A 16,000-nucleotide genomic window follows, 5' to 3' on the forward strand; every position below is an offset into this window, starting at 1 on the left:
ACCCCCAAAACCTGACCATTGCCACAACCTGTCCAGCAGCACCATCCAACAGCACATGGCTCAGGTCAGCTGTCTGTCCTGGCTGGGAGCTGCAGGGTCCAACAGGATCAAGCACACTCCTCGAGCATCCCAGCTTTTTCTAGAGCAGGCAGAAGCACAGATTACTGAACTGCTGACGTGCCTGGGCGTCGACCCCTCCGATGGCATGCCAATCTCTGTGGGGTACCTAGGCAGGCTTTTAGAGGTTGGTGGGGAGGGAATTATTCAGACCACCCATCTTAGCTGGCTAAATTACCCGGGTAGTCTCTTCAAACTCCTTCTCCAGTCACGGATGAGAGAGAGGACAATTCAGAGTAAGGCTAATTTGGGTGCACTGAATGACCCTCTGCAGGAGCTTTGCTTTCCCTCCCTCGACTACAGAGGGAGCCTGGGGAGACCAGCTGGTTACATTTAACTGCTAAATTGGTTGCCAAAAGATGGGTGGTGAGAATTCCTTCCCGTTCCCTTTTGCCATGGATCACACTCTTCCCGGAGCAAGATGCATGCCTGCTTTCTCCTGCAAATTTAGAGGGCTCAGTGTAGTGGGATATAGGCCCCCAGGAACCACCACAACACAAATGCTGCATCGCAACAGTTGATAGGTACTGTATGGTATTGTGAGTAGGATTTCATGGACTTTTGCTTAAATAGATCCTTTAAAGCAGCTTTGCTTTTGGGAGCCTGTTTAACAGCTTGTCTTGGTATAAGACAAGTTTTACATATGTTTTGAAATTTAAAAAGGAAAGTGAAACCTTCAGCAAAAATTATAATTAAAGAGGTACAGAGAAGACAGAATTCTAAGTTCTCTCCAGATGTTACAAATGGAGATGAAGGTGAAGCCATTCAGACTAAACTCTGCTGAGATTGCCCCTTCCTCTTTGCCTGATAAGCCCATTACAAATTAAAACAAAAGCAGCTAAGATCCACAGGCTTCGGGGCATCTGTAAGCCCTCTTTTACCTTTTAAAGCTCATAACAGATGCTGACTGTGGGTGTTAGTCCTCGTCTAATCAAAAAGGCCGATACTTCATTCCAGAAGCTTAAAGTACAAGTTTCTGCCATATAAAAGCCAACAAGTGTAAGAATCCAAACCTGAACCTAAACTACCAGGATTTGAAGGTTTCAGGATTATTTTATGCTCAAAAAGTGATCTTGCCTGGTAAATCAAAGTGCTGTGGCAGATCACACTTCTGAAGGCATTTCAAAAAACAGTAGGTTGGGGGTTTTTCCCCTTTTTGAGAAGAGACTAGCGACTGCCCGGATTCTCTCCTGTTTTCTCATTCCCCAAATGTTCATAACACCCTGTTGGGGAGGAATAATTCCCATCCAAGTTGTAAAACACACTTATAAGTAGATGGGAAAAGCATGAACAGAGCTGTACAGAAAACAAAACCGCCAGGAACAAGATCTTATTTTGCATGCTTCTCACTGTTGTAGTTTTGCCCCAATTAGCATATTTTAAAGACAAGCCTTTTAAACAAAAAAAATTCTGCTATCTGTCTGAACCGTTCTCAAGCTTTGAACTTTTCCATCCTTTCTATTGATTATGGCCAAGTGACCCATATTTAAAAAGCATTTACAATAAAATTATAGCACTTTCTTTTGTGCTGCCGGCTTTCCCAGTGAAAAGCTAAAATGTTTTAAAATTGTCACTTTTTGACAGAGGTAATGGCTGTAATATATTTAGTCTCTTCCCCCTTGTTGTGCTTAAAATGGCTATGCTAATAAAGGGCACAGCTGTCGATACTTTATGGCCTGCTGGGGGGAAGAGGGGGAACGAAGGCAAAAAACAGATTGACTGTGTGTCAACAAATGCAGCTGGGAAAGAAAAAAAGAAGCCCCTTGAAGGCCCCTGCAACTTAAAGTCCAAGATAAATGATGTCCCTATGCTTAAAAAAAAAAAAAAAAATGGAGGTTGGAATTCAATAAAGGGGAACTGAAAAGGAAACTGCTTAAAACTGAAAGCCTTTTCTCTGCCTCTAGACAGCTTACAAGAGAAATGAGCAAAACTGACCACAGAAAGAGGGTGAGCGGCCAAGAAAGAAAACAAAAGCCTATCCTGGAAAATATATTGCATCAACGAATTATCTGAAGTGCATTATCGCCGGCGGGCGGAGAGCATACAGTTTAATGGAGATGCGACAACTAACTTTTACATGCCGCTGCCTTTTGGGGAGCGGGATGCTTTGTGCCCGGGGGAGGGGAAAGGGGAGCTGTAATTATTCATAACAAATAAGTAAGGCCAGGACAAAATGGCCAGCGGGGTGCTGGTGAAAGCTGCTCCCTGGGGAGGGGGGGCACGCTGCTCCACAGCTCCTGCCCAGCACAGCAGCACCCGGCAGCCCCGCTCCCGGCGTGCCCCGCTTTTAGGATGTTTTTTCCCCAGGGCAGCTCTGGTACCAGCCTCTCTGGTCTTTGGGAGGAAAGGAAAAATATTATGTTTCTTCCCCTCTGCAGACAGAAGCCATAGAGGGAAACGCCATTTTGCGTCCTGGCAGCCCCGTGAGGCCTCCCGCTGTTAACTGCAGCAAGCCAGGCCCCGGCGGCCGACACAACATGGCGGATGTGGGCCTCCATGCCCACCTGTACAAGCAAGAAATAAGGCTGGCAGAGACCAGCGGCTCTGCCCAAGGCCTGGGGTGGGGGTGGGGAAAGCCTGTGGGAGCTGGGCCCAGCAGGCAGGGGATGGCAGAGGGAAAAGGGCCGTTGCCATCAGGCAGCCCTGCGGGTAATGGCTGGCCTGCCCTCGCCACCCTGGCAGTGCAGCAGGTGAGCTGACAGCAAGGCTCATCCTCTCCAGAGACGGTGTACCCCAAGGATGTCAGCAGATGTTTTAACTGTGGTGGTTTTATTATTTGTTAACTAACGGCCTCTCTTTTTTTATTCATAGCAATGCCTGTTAGGACCTAGCCTTACGGTTCAGACAGAAATGACCCCTCGAGCGCGTGGCTGGGAGGTGGGAAACCCCCGGGCTGTCCCCAGGAGGGGCTGCAGCAGGCCCTGCCCAGCTGGCCAGGGAGGACCTGGGCACACCGTGGGAAGGCTTGGAGCCCTTCCTGAGGCACAGCGAGAGGAGCAACAGGGTTGTAAGAGGTGTAGGGATGGGCAGCTTGAACTACTGCAATGAGGAAAGGGCAATATTGGCTGCAAACCTGCAAGAATCAGGCAAGTTTCCTTCCCTAGGTCATGATGCAGCTTGTTTGCATGGAGGCAAATCCAGAATAAAATGGGTGACAGGGAGCTGTTTTTTCATTGTCATTTCTTGGACAATTATGGAAAATGGGGACAGTTTTTCCCAGCCTAAGGCAAAATGCCTTTGTAAGTATGCCTTGTGTTTTCCAGAGGCATGCCAAGAGTATGGGTAAGTCAGCGCCACCATACTTCCTGTATCCACCTGGTGAGAATCAGGATCCAGACATTCCTGCTACCTGTTTTGGCTTTGGAAAGAAGTTTTCTTGGGAATCAAGGGCTTGGCAGCAACTGAGGCCAGGAGAGCCAGTCAGCCTGCAAATAACCTCTGCTTCTGCATTTGGAGAGTGAGGAGATGCAGTCTGGCATGGGATGTCCCACTTTTAGGAACCGTCTGCTCTTCTCTCTCACGTCCCCACTTCTGTCATTCCCCACCTCCACCATTTTTTTTTTATTTTTCATTCAAGGCCTTTTTTGCCTGATTGGTTGCTCCCATTCAAAAATACCTGGGAAAGGCAGCCAGATGCAAAAAAAAGGGTTATCTGCTTTTTCAGTTGCCCCATTTGTGTGTGTGTGTGTTCTTTTTAACCTCTGAAAATTCTCTAAGAATGCAAAGAAAAATAAGTAACCGAAGACAAGGTGAAATCAGGAAATCAGCAAGAATCCTGAAATGAAATAAAAGTCATTGTCAAATTTTTACTAAAACAGTGGGACATTAAAATGGCACAGAAAGTTCTCATTTCCTTCTGTAATTGTTTGGAAGAGTTTAAAAAGGCAATAATTTTTACTGTTCCTGCTAGACTTCACTTTGGTAAAGCCCTTGCACCAGTAGAGGTCAATACCTCCCAGAATTTCTGTGTCTGTGGGATGAGCGGTCTGGCTTTGCTTTTCCTTAGAGAAGAGTGTGGCTGATATGCAAGAGGAAAAACTGAAAGGTAGCTGTGCCCAAGGACAGAAGATGTAAGAGATCCCCTGTCCACATGGGTTTCTCTGACGCTGCCCTGTTTTGACTTTGGGAAGCAAACTTCCTTGCCTGTGATTGTGACTCCCTGTGTGAGTCCCACTGCCTCTTGGTAGCTGATAGTTGGGGAAAAAATGGAGAAAAACAAGAGAAAAATATCTGAACTCCGAGTGTGTGATACAACCAAGATGTTCACTGATATGGGTTGATATGATTTTACAGACAAAGGTTCTCCTGAAGCTGGGTTAAAGGTGGAAATGCATGGGCCCTACTTAAATAAAAAGTAAAATTATGAGAAAAAGGACTGGTAAAGTTGGTGCAGTGCATATAGCATGACCGTAAGTAGCTCAGCAGTGTCTGAGCTGTAACTGCTGCTGGGGAACATTGTCCAAAGAAAAAATGTCCAACAGGTTCCTGGAAGACCTGTGGCCCTGGGGGACTCAATGTCTATATCTGTGATTTGGAAAACAACTGGAAAGTGCTGGAGGTAACACAGAAATGGTGTGTAATGGTCAAAGCCAGTGAGTTATGCAGGGGCTCCATAATCCCTGCACAGGGAATGTGTGGAAGTGCTGGTGAGACCATGACTGCGACCAGCCTCAGTGCCCATAACCCATGCATCTGCAGAGGCCTGAAATACCCAGTGAGATGATTTATGATCATGCTGCTCAGCACGCTCAGGGGAAGACTAAGAGGAGGCTGTGTGGGAGCCAGAGCAGATGTTTTTTTGTAATTTTTGCTTTACAGACCACCACAATTTTCCAGGGGAGGTACAAACCCAGGATAGCGGCTGTTGAGCTCATAGACTTGCTTTGTTTAATTATCATTCACAAACTGTTTAATAGGGGCCTAGAGACCCTAGGAACCACCAAGAGCCAGAGGTTGATAACCACCAAATATCTCTGTAGGGAGAAGGTATGTAAACCTTTTATTTATTTAATGGAGCTGAAAAAAACCCCCAAAATAATATTTTATGTGTGTAATTAAGCATTGAAGTGGGATCTGGTGGGCTTACTGTCACTTGAAGCTCTTTGGTTGGCCAATTTGCCTTCAAATCTGGACAGCCAACCTTGCTGCTGCCATTGGTGTTTCATGTGCTACTGGGGGGATTACAAGCCCTCAAAGCATCTGTGCTTTTTAGCAGTTAACTTTTAATGCTGGTCTTCATGTCAAAGCCTTTTAGCTATAGTGTCTCTCATAGTCCTTTTAAACAAAAAATTACCAGCAAGTCACAAGTTAAATTTTACCTCTTGTTTTCCATATTTTTTAAAAATTCTAGGCACCTTTGCATGTTGTCCACATTGCTTGTTCTATCAGTTTTAATGGTTAATGTCTTAAATATCTTGTGTCTCAGCCACAGACTGGTCTTTGGAACTGCTGTTAACTATCTTATTTTCAAGCCTCCTGGTGTGTGGGTCCCTCTGGCTCCCTCCTAGGTTCTTGTGGTCTTTGCTGGTCTCCTACCGAGTGTGGGTGATGGGTAGATTTCTCAGAGGTATCAAGTCACCCAGATTTTAACTATAGGAGGCATGGAGAGGGAAGGGAAGTGTTCAAGTGTGCAATTAGCCTTTATAAACCACCAGAGGATCCACATGAAAAATAAACTAATAAATACTTTACTGCAGGCAGGGGTTTGGGCCAAGCTGGCACCCAGTGCCATCAGCAACTGGCCATAGATCTGTAGCATATGGGGTTTGCAGGTTCTTGTGTGCATAAGCAGAGAGTCTTTCTGAACAATTTCTTTGATAATTGTTTCATCCTTCTAATAATCTGCTTTCTGATCATATCGACACTGTGCATAGGTACACATGTGTTTCTCTCCTTTCCCTGTGTCTCCTCTGGTAGCTTTTAAACCTGCTGGCCAGTATCTGTCAGTAATAGTCAAAAGATACAACGTTCCCACATGTTTAATGAAAATCCATGCCCTAGAAGAAAAGAGAGGTACAAAACGGGGCCCCTCAATGGGCTGCAGTACAGGCTTGCAGTTTGCTAGAGTTTCCCATGTAAATACCCCAGCTCAGCCAGCCCCCAGGTCCCCATCACACACACATGTGCAGAAGGCCAGATGTTAACCCTTCCAACACGCCACAGCGGTTTTGCAGTACCTCCCTGCTCCTTTTCCTCTCCCTCCACCTTCTCCCTCACAAAGACAGGCCCTGGCTTTCCCTTGCCAGCTGAAGTTTAGAGGTGAGTTTAGGGATGCTAAGGGGGCATTTAGGAGATGTGCTGGAGCTCAGGGATGCAACTAAGGTAGGTGTCTCCTTGCTTCTCTGCTCCAGAGAGCAGCTCATCCCACCCATGAGATCCATCTTGTTGATCTCCAGGGATGTCCATCTCTCCACTGAGTACAGAGCAACCTGCAGTGGATCAGACACCTATTTTTCAGACAATTAAATCCTTGAGTTTAATTTTAATACTGCCTTTAATTCAGACAGTTAAATCCTGAGACCCACTCTCAGCCGATGTGCTTTTCCAGGGGAGCAAGGAGGGAGGGCTCTTTTGCCTTCCTGCCACCCCTGAGCTGTCTGGTGAGGTGTAAGATGTACCGTAACTGTGCCAGAGTGACTGTGCCACCCTTGCCCACACCGTGACCATGGCCATCCCATGTTTCTGACTGGCAAGTGGGCTCCCATGCAGCATGGCAACTCGCTGGCTGGGTGACACACACACACACACACCCCGCCATGTGGGTGCCCAGGTGTATTTTTAGCTCTGCTGCGAACACTCCAGAGTGAGTTATGAGTTGATCGAGGCTTGTGTCTCTACCACAAAACCGGGCTGTGGTTCAGTACCGGGCAGCCTTTTCAGCCCTTGGCTTGCCCTTAGGTGGGGACACAGCAGCTGTTGGAGCAATTTGCAGTGCAAATAACTGCAGAGTGCATCTCCAAATTCTTTTCTGCTTGTGGACCCCTGTATTCCCCCAGATAAATCTGAGCAGATTTGCAGGGGAGGACGTTACAGTGCAGGATCCCAGCACTGTGAAAGGATTTAATCCAAACATTTGAGACAGTCAGAAAGCCAGTTGGATCCTGACAAGGAAGGACATTGGTGCAAAGCCCTTGCTGGGTATCTGATGCTCAGAAATCTTCCTAGCAATCCCCATGGGATGAGTGCTTTGGTGAGGAACTATATAAAAATACTGAAAGTATAAGTTATGCAATAAGGTGTTTGGGATCACAATGGAGATCTTGCAAATCTAGCCGTAAGGCATTTGCACATAAATAAATAAATAAAATAAAATAAAAATGCAGCTTCTTTCAGTTGCAACCTAAACTTTGTGCTGAGTTAAATCTCCCCAGCCCTGGGCTGATCCCTGTAGCCCCTCCAGGGTTTTCAATGCATCCAACAATGAAAGTGAAATCCAATCCCATCCAATTAGAGGAAAATGAATGGCTCATCTACAATAAATGGGCTCTGAATAACAATAAGCCAACAAGAGAGCAATGAACTGGAGACAGAGTACAATCTTCCTGAATGTTAATCGGCAACTAACTCCACAAGCTTCTTAGAGGTGGAAAGAATTGGAGGAAAATAGATTAGGGAAGCTTTAGAGCACATTGCCTTTTAACTGCTTAGGCTTCACATTTTTACCTAAATACAAGAAAGTTTCTAATGCTGCCTTTTGCAGGGTGAAGGAGGGGTGTGCATGTGATGAGGGTGTTTGTTCTCAAAGTTAAATGTTTTCAGTTAATTTATAATTTTACATGTATGTCCACTAGTATTATTTCATGGGTTTATTTATTTTAACATCTCTTTTTACAAGTACAAAGTAAAAGGGAAGAAGCCTTGGAAAACGTTTTCTGTAGATCTGAGGATTTGGGGAATGAGGCTGAATGAATCCAGAAGTCAGCCTGAGACTGAAGAGAAGGCTGGAGAGGCAAAAGAGGAAGGATAAGGAAAACGGCCGTTCAGCAGCTGAAGTGCTGTCTGTACCCAGCAGGCTTCCCTGATGCTGCCCATTCTTCGGTCCCCTGTAGACACCTTTTCACACTCTCAAAGCTGATGATACCTGAAACACCTGCAGAGCAGCCCAGCTGCTGCTTTCCACTGCCTTTAGCCCCACAGGTAATTTTTGTAAAACCAGGGAAGATGCAGGGTTCCTGACCCATCACTAAAAGAAGCCCCCACAGCCATGCAAGCTCCATATTCAAGGCAACCAGGTCTTAACAAACTGAGCTGGGTTTCCCATCCTCTCTAGTCACTCTATTCCACTCCAGACAGGCAGAGAGGTTATTCAGCTGGACCAGCACTGCCATCCCCTCCTGCCTATCTTCATCCACAGGAGTCCAACTCAAAGGCCATGGAGTCCCACTGGCCAGCGTGGGCATCTGGCCAGGCCCTGTTAGGTGAGAGCAGGTTAACCTCACTGCGGCCTGCGCACTCACCTCAGCTGTGGTGGTGGGGGATGAAGAAGGGCACTGGTCCTCTGGGAACAGAAGTGCTCCTGCGCTGGTGGCATGGAGTCATGGTGCCATGGCAAAAGAGAGTGCACAGCAAGGTCTAGCAGCTCACTGCTCCTTGCTGTGGAGAGCCTGCTCCTTCCTGGTTTGAGGTGAAAATGTTAGTTTTGACAATCCTAATAGCTGTAACATATGTAATATACATATATATACACACATGCACACAAAAGCTATCCCTGCTCACTCCTGAAGAAATCTGTCAAGATACTTCTTGCAGAAATCATGGAAGTAAAAGGTCTTCACAAAGTGTAGTGATGTGAGGTGAGGGGAAGGTGCCATTGCTGGCTTTGAAAAAGCCTTGGAAATGTGATGCATGGTAATGCGTGCTGGCTCAGGGGATTGTGTTCCCATCCGTGCCAGGGGTCTGAGGCTCATTAGGGTGCTCTCTTCTGCTCCTTCAGTGCCTGCCTATGCACACTCTTCACAATGGCACGCCAAGAAAAGGGCCCTAATAGCACCTGGCAGGGCCGCAGAGATGGCACAGTGGCTTTTCTTTTCTCGGTTGGAGCTGATCACTCAGCTTTCACACTCAGCTTGTGCTGCCAGGGCTGCTTTTTACCCACAGGACGGAGGGCAGGTCCCTGGGCAAACCTGAAGCTCTGGCAGAGGGCAGTGGGGTGCAGTGTGGTAGAAGGAGGTAATGTCAGCTCCCAGCTTGTAAAATAGGTGGTTCTGAGCAAACCATCTTCTGCAGCTCTCCTACGCAGCCACTCAGGTGTGCAAAGGCTGCAGTGCAAAGTGGCCTTTAGAGAGTTAACCAACCCCCATCAACATGAATCCCAAACACATAGAATAAGCAAAAAAATGAATGGGTGGCTTTTAAGTGCAATGGTACAACATATCTTTGTAATTTATTCTATCAGCAGGGGTCATTGAAGTAAAAGTTGCCTGTGTTGCATTCCTTATCCCAAATGTCCTCCCAGAAGCAGCTGCAAATCTGGTATCTCATGGCAAAAAAAGCTGGCAAACAAGTCCATGGAAAACCAAAGTACATTCTTTCTCCGTATGGGGTGAAGAGAGGAGCCATACCCCTCTTTCCCTCTCCTAACCTGCTGTACAAGCAAAGGGTTGCTCGTTGTATTCTTCTAGAGAAGCAAGAATTTGATAGGTGTATAGATAAGCTATTACGTAATATACATGCAGAGCTAAAGGGGATTTGGAAGGAAGAATTATTCATTTGTTAAATTAAATAACAATTTGGTCTCGGCAGCATTAAAATAAATTTCCAAAGGCCATTGTTTGTTTGAACAAAGAGGGGAAAGGAGCTGTTAGAAGCAGTTTACACAGTTCAAATATGAGGGGTTGTGTGTGTTAATAAGACCAGCGTTGGTGCTCAGCATGCAACACAGAAAACACATTTGCCATAGTGTGCTGGACATGCTCTGGCCAGCACTTGGAAACAGCATCATGCCCTGCCAAAACTTAGTGGTGAGAGCAAGAAATTCCAAGGGGAATTTCAAATTCCACAAATATATTTTTTCTAAAAACTGATTTAGACTATTGGAAAAGGCAGTGGCCAGCAGAAGCCCCTGGCTTTGATAATTTGGGGCCAAAATACTGTTTCTTTCCATTCCAGCAGCCTCGAAGTACCATCATCCTTTTCCTACCTTCCCTCATCCCCTCAGCAGTGAACGTGGAGCATTTTCTGGAGCCTCCCACTTGTTTGGTGTCTTAGTTTTGGTTGTCACTAACTGCAATGGTGATTCTTCGGTTAGTTGGGGATTTTCTATGCAAGAGATTTGCTCTGCAATTCCTGGGAAGAGTTAGGAGTGCTTTGCTCCCCAGATAAAGTGCAGTGTCACATTTAGCCTGGGCCAAAGCATCTCAAAAATATTAAAAATCATAGCAGTCTAGCCTTACTATGCAAGAACTGCATGGTTTATGCTCATTGTATGACAAAAAGGGCATGAAGCTAACCTGTTAAATTGTCGGTTTATAAAACAAGATCCTGGTAACACAATTTAGCCAAAACAGCACCATCTGTTCCTCAAGGTTATGCCTGTGCAGACAGTGGTACTGCTTGTGTAGCAAGTTGCTACTCATCACAGGAGGTCACAGGAAAAGTACTTTGTAGGATAATGTGAACAACTTTGATGAAAAAACAATTTTCTGTGAGAGTTTCAGAGTGGGCATTTTCATTAGACCAGCGATACCCTGTGAAAACAGATTCTCTTTTTATAGGTGTTCATCACATCATTTTTTGCCAGAAGGGAGAACCATCTCCACATGCCCCTGTGACCATAGCACCTCTGAAGAACCGTGGTCCAAGGGCTGATGTCCCATTTTCTTTTGGTGCTGGACAATCTCTCCCATGAGGACTCACACCAGGTGCTCCTAGGTGGCTCCCGACCCTGCTTCACACAGTGGGCAACCGAGATGGCTGATGGATGGGTGACCTTCTCCCAGCCAGGAGAGCTTCCTCACTCGGGACCTCAACAACAGTGCTCACACATCAGCCCTGAGGTAAGGTGGCTGCGGTCTGGAGACTTAGGGCTGCCCTCATGCATCTCCCTCATCCCAGCTCCTGATCTCCCTGTGCCCTCCAAGCAGCAGCCTGGCCCGCAGCAAGCTAGCTGCAACATTGGCAGAAAAACACTTCAAGAATTTGCTTGTGGCATAAAGCTAAGCCTTACCAGGCTACAGGGAGGGCTGGCTGCTGAAATCTTTGCTCATGGCAAAAATCTCAGTGCCCTGGACAAAGTCTGATCTCCCTGCTGCAGTGGCCATGATGGGCTCCCCTAGATCCAAAGCATTTTGGCTTGGGGATCTTGCAGCTCCCCTCAGGTCACTTACCAAGCTGAGGAGCCCTGTGTCCATGTGTGACCCAACCCTGGCTGCCCTCACCACATCTGCATAAAATGCTTGAGAAGTGTCTTTCAGATGCCTCCATCAGCTACATCTCTATTTGGAAACTAAGGGCCAAAACCCTGTGCCTTTAAATTTGCCTGGTCTTAGCCCCTTACTTTTATCTTCTTTACTAGGGGTAGGTTTGCCTTGTCATATTTTGTATTCCCAGCCTGCTGAAGAGGCCGATCCCTGGAGCAGAGAGCAAGGCCAGCCCTGCCCTGGCACTCTTACAGGGCTGCTCCTGCTGGAGCTGCCTGAACAAAGCACTGTTTGAGACTGGCTTTGGCGGCCCATGGCTCCCTACAGGGATCTTTTCCATTTCTGAGAAAAATCTGGCAAATTTTTGCTTTTTCTGTCTTGATGTTTGTGACTGTTCCCACACGAGAAGGCGTGAGTTGGGGACTGAACAAGTTGGGTCCTGCAGGCTCTCGGCAGAGCGCTAAAGACTAGACACCTTTCCCTCAAGAAGTTTTATGGATGTTGCGTAATTTGTGGGTTGATAGTTAATAACTAACTCCTGCTACGTTAATCTACTTTTGCCCTCCTCTCCATGCGTCTACTATCTGGGAAATCAAGCCGGGGGAAAAAGCGTTATAAATAAGGTAAAAATGGTGCCTAGGTAGTTCTTGGAGGGGAAGGTTGCTCTTCTTCATTAGAGTCTGATGATGAGTAATTAAAGAAGAAGATGACTTCTCTAATTACTGATATAAGCATCTTTACTGACTCCAGGAGTCAGGAGTATCAGTTGTTTGAAAGGGAGTGCTTACTAAGAAGTGTTTTGTTTTTTAAATAATATTTTGAAAGAAAAGCACCTGGTTTAGGAGAATATCTGACTGGACGGAGACTTGTTCTGGCAGTGCTGAACTGCATCATGCGCGTGGGGACAAAAGTGACCTCAGGAGGATGGGTAATATTGCTCTATCACGAGACGAGTTGTACTTGTCATGGCAACTATGCCGAGGAGAGGGCAGGATTTAACACAACTTTCTCACTTCAGTTATCCCACTGAAAAATGTATGCAGATCCCCGTTTTTTGTGAGTCCCAGAGACTTTACAAAAGGAGTCAAGGCTCTGGCCAGAGCTGCAGGGGCACTTTGGGTTGAGGTGTCCAGCAGTCATTGAAGTATGCAACTCCTTTTCTATCTTTGGGCACTCACCATCTCCCACACTGATCTGATAAACCCATGTTGTTTAGGTTCAGATTTATTCCTGATACTGCTTTTCAAAGCCTCTTGATAAACCTTTCTGCAGTCAGCTTGCTTTTGAGTGACTGACTCTATCGTCAGCTGCAGATACTTTCTTCCCTTGGATCTCAGATGGGAGCTCAGCTCTCTGGCCCAGCATCTACCTCCAGTGTGTCCATCCCCACCTCAAAATTCAGGAACTACCATAACGCTGTAGCACTCCTACAGCACCGCCAGCAGCAGGAAGCCCAGACTCAGACCCGCCTTCTAGCACACAGCCCTCTGCCACACCTTTATTAGCTGTAGTGCTGCAGAAAGGACCGTCTCAGGTCTTCATGCATGCCTTCGCTCTGCTCAGCTTGCCTGAAAAAAGAGATTTTAGAACGTTTGCTCTGAGGCAGCCAGCTGCAGACTACAAGCACCTGCTTCACCCTCCACATTCTGAGGGCTTGCAGGCCTGCCACATCCTTAGAGGCTGCCAGAGCGTAGCACAGTTCATTTAAATTTGAACAAAGTATTGAACTTTATTTTGAGCCCTAAAATTCAAATCAGAGTGTGAAGAACGCACACCTGGAGGATGTGAATTTAAAAAAGAGCAACTGAGCTCTTTTTTAGAGTTGCCTATGTTTCCCACCTCTCTGGTTTTATTATCTGGAGAGCAAACACTAAAAAACTAATCCTTTGCATTGAAACATCTCCAAAACATGGACCTCACTGAAAGATTTTCACTGGCATTTTTCTGAGAGGGAAAAAGTTACTCCTTAGGTAATACACCTTTGTTTCTTTTTCATCAGAATAAAATTTTGGTTAACACAGAGGGACTACCCTAACTGTGTTAAGTTAAAAAAAAAAAAGGGGGGGGGGGTGGGGTGTGGAATTAACTAAACCACTAAGGCTTAATCGCAGCTTAGATTTTGGCAATTTGGGCAGAGTGATGTTTTGGAAACACGGTCAAAACTGAAAGTTACCTCAAAGTTTTCTATAGGAAAATGGCTGCCACTTCTAGTGGGTCTAGCAAAAAATCCTCAATAGTTTGTTAGAGAAAGAGAAAAACAGCTAGCCTGTCCCTGGAGTTATACAGGGCTGAAAATTGGCAAGACTCACCAGGTAATCCTTTTTCAGCAGAGACTTGCAAAGAAACTATCAAGCCAATCCAAGAATAATAAAATTATATTTGCCTAATTATAGGCTTTCTCTCCCTACAGAACACATGGATTTTAATGCCTGTTTCAGGTACTTATCATACACGAGAATGTAGTATATTTTTTACTGCTCCTTCTTGCTCTTTTACTCGTGAAATACTGGAGTTTTCCAAACACGATGCTGAACTCTCAAAGACTAAATCCTTAGCTGGTAGAAAATGGGATAATGCAGCTATACTGATTTGCACCAGCCCTGTTATATCACCTAGATGCAGAGTGGAGCTGCTTTAATTCTTTATTCTCATTTGATTTAATTTTCAAAAACAATACTGTCTTACAAAGTACATGTTTACAAATGAGTCAAAACTCATTACACAAACAATTTAATTGTAAGCAGGTTAGATCAGCTTTCTTGTGATAAGAGCTTCTGATATTGGTGTCTCTTTCTTGTGCAGGCTTAAAACTTTACTTGCAAAATCTCCTTGTATTCCTTTGAACTCTCTTGGGAGATTAAAAAAAAAAAAAAAATAAATACTCCAGTTAACACTCCCTCATTTCATTTTTAAAGGTCATGCTTAGAGCTGGCAGTTGTTATAGGAGCTGTCCTCTGTAAAGAAAAGTCTTAACTAGCCAGGCACAGACTTAACCTCACCATCGAAAAACTAACATTGTCACTAGGATATGGAGAAACCATGGTGAAGAACTAGCAACAGCGAGACCACGGCAGAATGAGCAGTCGGCATCTGCTCGGTGGGCCTTTATCATGCAGTGTTGTATGTACGATTCAAAATGCACAGGACGATTGTTGAAATGATGTAGACAAATTGACTCAAATTAGTTTAGCATGGGCCATGCAAAGTTTAAGCTTGTTTAGCCCAGACACATAGCAACAGCCGCCGTGCTTTGGAAGACCATGTGTTCAAAGTGCTAGCGAAAAAGTGGTATTCCAGTCCACGTTTGCAGGGTTTGCTTTTGTGCCTGCTTGCCTCTTTTCTTAATTTTGCCTGGCTCTAGAAAGTCCCGGCAGAAGCATTCCCTGCTGAATACTACACTAGCACTGATAATTTTATAGAAGTACTTGTGAGCTTTAATGTCATTTTATACTTCCTTAATCTTTTGACTGTTACTTAATGACAAACAAATCCCCAAAGAACTGGGAAGGGGGGGAAGATTAAAAGGATTTTGAGATTGTGTTCTCTGCTTTCAGTCAAACTGTCCCAAATCCTGCCAACACAATTCTCCAGTGCCCTATGACACCCCTTCCCAGACCACCAGGAGTGAGTTTCTTATTGTATTTACAGTAATCTAATTACAACAGTTCTTCAATTCACAGCCAGCTTTGGTATACAGGCTTTAGCAAGAACCCTCCTCTCAGTGCAGATTGTGAACTTTAATCTTTTAAACTAACACACTCACAGAACCCCCCAAAAAATTTTTGGAATGCTTGTGTAAGCTACTAAGATGTGTTCCCCCCCCACGCCCACCAATGCTTCTGTCATCTTTTTGTTTTCTTATGTGCCAATTTACTGCCTAAGAGTTACTAGAGATAATATCCTGTAAAGTTATAAAATGATGGTAAAACCAGGTTGCCTGCCAGAAAATTTCTTTTAAAAAAGATATTTTTCTAAATATGTGTAGTTCCCTTAATTTTTTTTAACATCTCTGCATTTCTGTAGTTGAAGAAGCAGCTACGTAGAAGAAATAGAATGAACACTTTACTTAAACATGAAATACAGTCTCAGCTTAAAATTGTCATTGCCCAAAATCGTTTGATGCAAATCTTGAAGCTGATTATTTAGAAGAATCAGATGACAAAAGTAGACAAAGTTTGTACATAATAAAAATGTCAAGAAAATGAAGACAGAAAAGATTGTTTTGTATGAAGCAAAATATAAAACAAAAGTAGAATCTCCAATGAATTAGCAAATCTGGACATTCTTAGTGTGTCATTGCAGCCATCTAGCTATATGCACAAGTATTGCACTATTTTCATTTCCATCACAGGTTTTGCACTTCAAGCTTTTACAGTAATACTGGGTTTACCAATACACATCTTCTGGAAGTCTAAGGGAGCTTTTCTCTTCTGCCAGTTTGGCATTTGATTCTGAGGGCAACGCTCACATAAAGTCTAATTCACTGAAGTTAATAAAATCTTCACTCCCAAACACATCAGGAATAA

This window comes from Falco naumanni, chromosome 5 (genome assembly GCF_017639655.2).
Source record: "Falco naumanni isolate bFalNau1 chromosome 5, bFalNau1.pat, whole genome shotgun sequence".
NCBI classification, from domain to species: Eukaryota; Metazoa; Chordata; class Aves; order Falconiformes; family Falconidae; genus Falco; species Falco naumanni.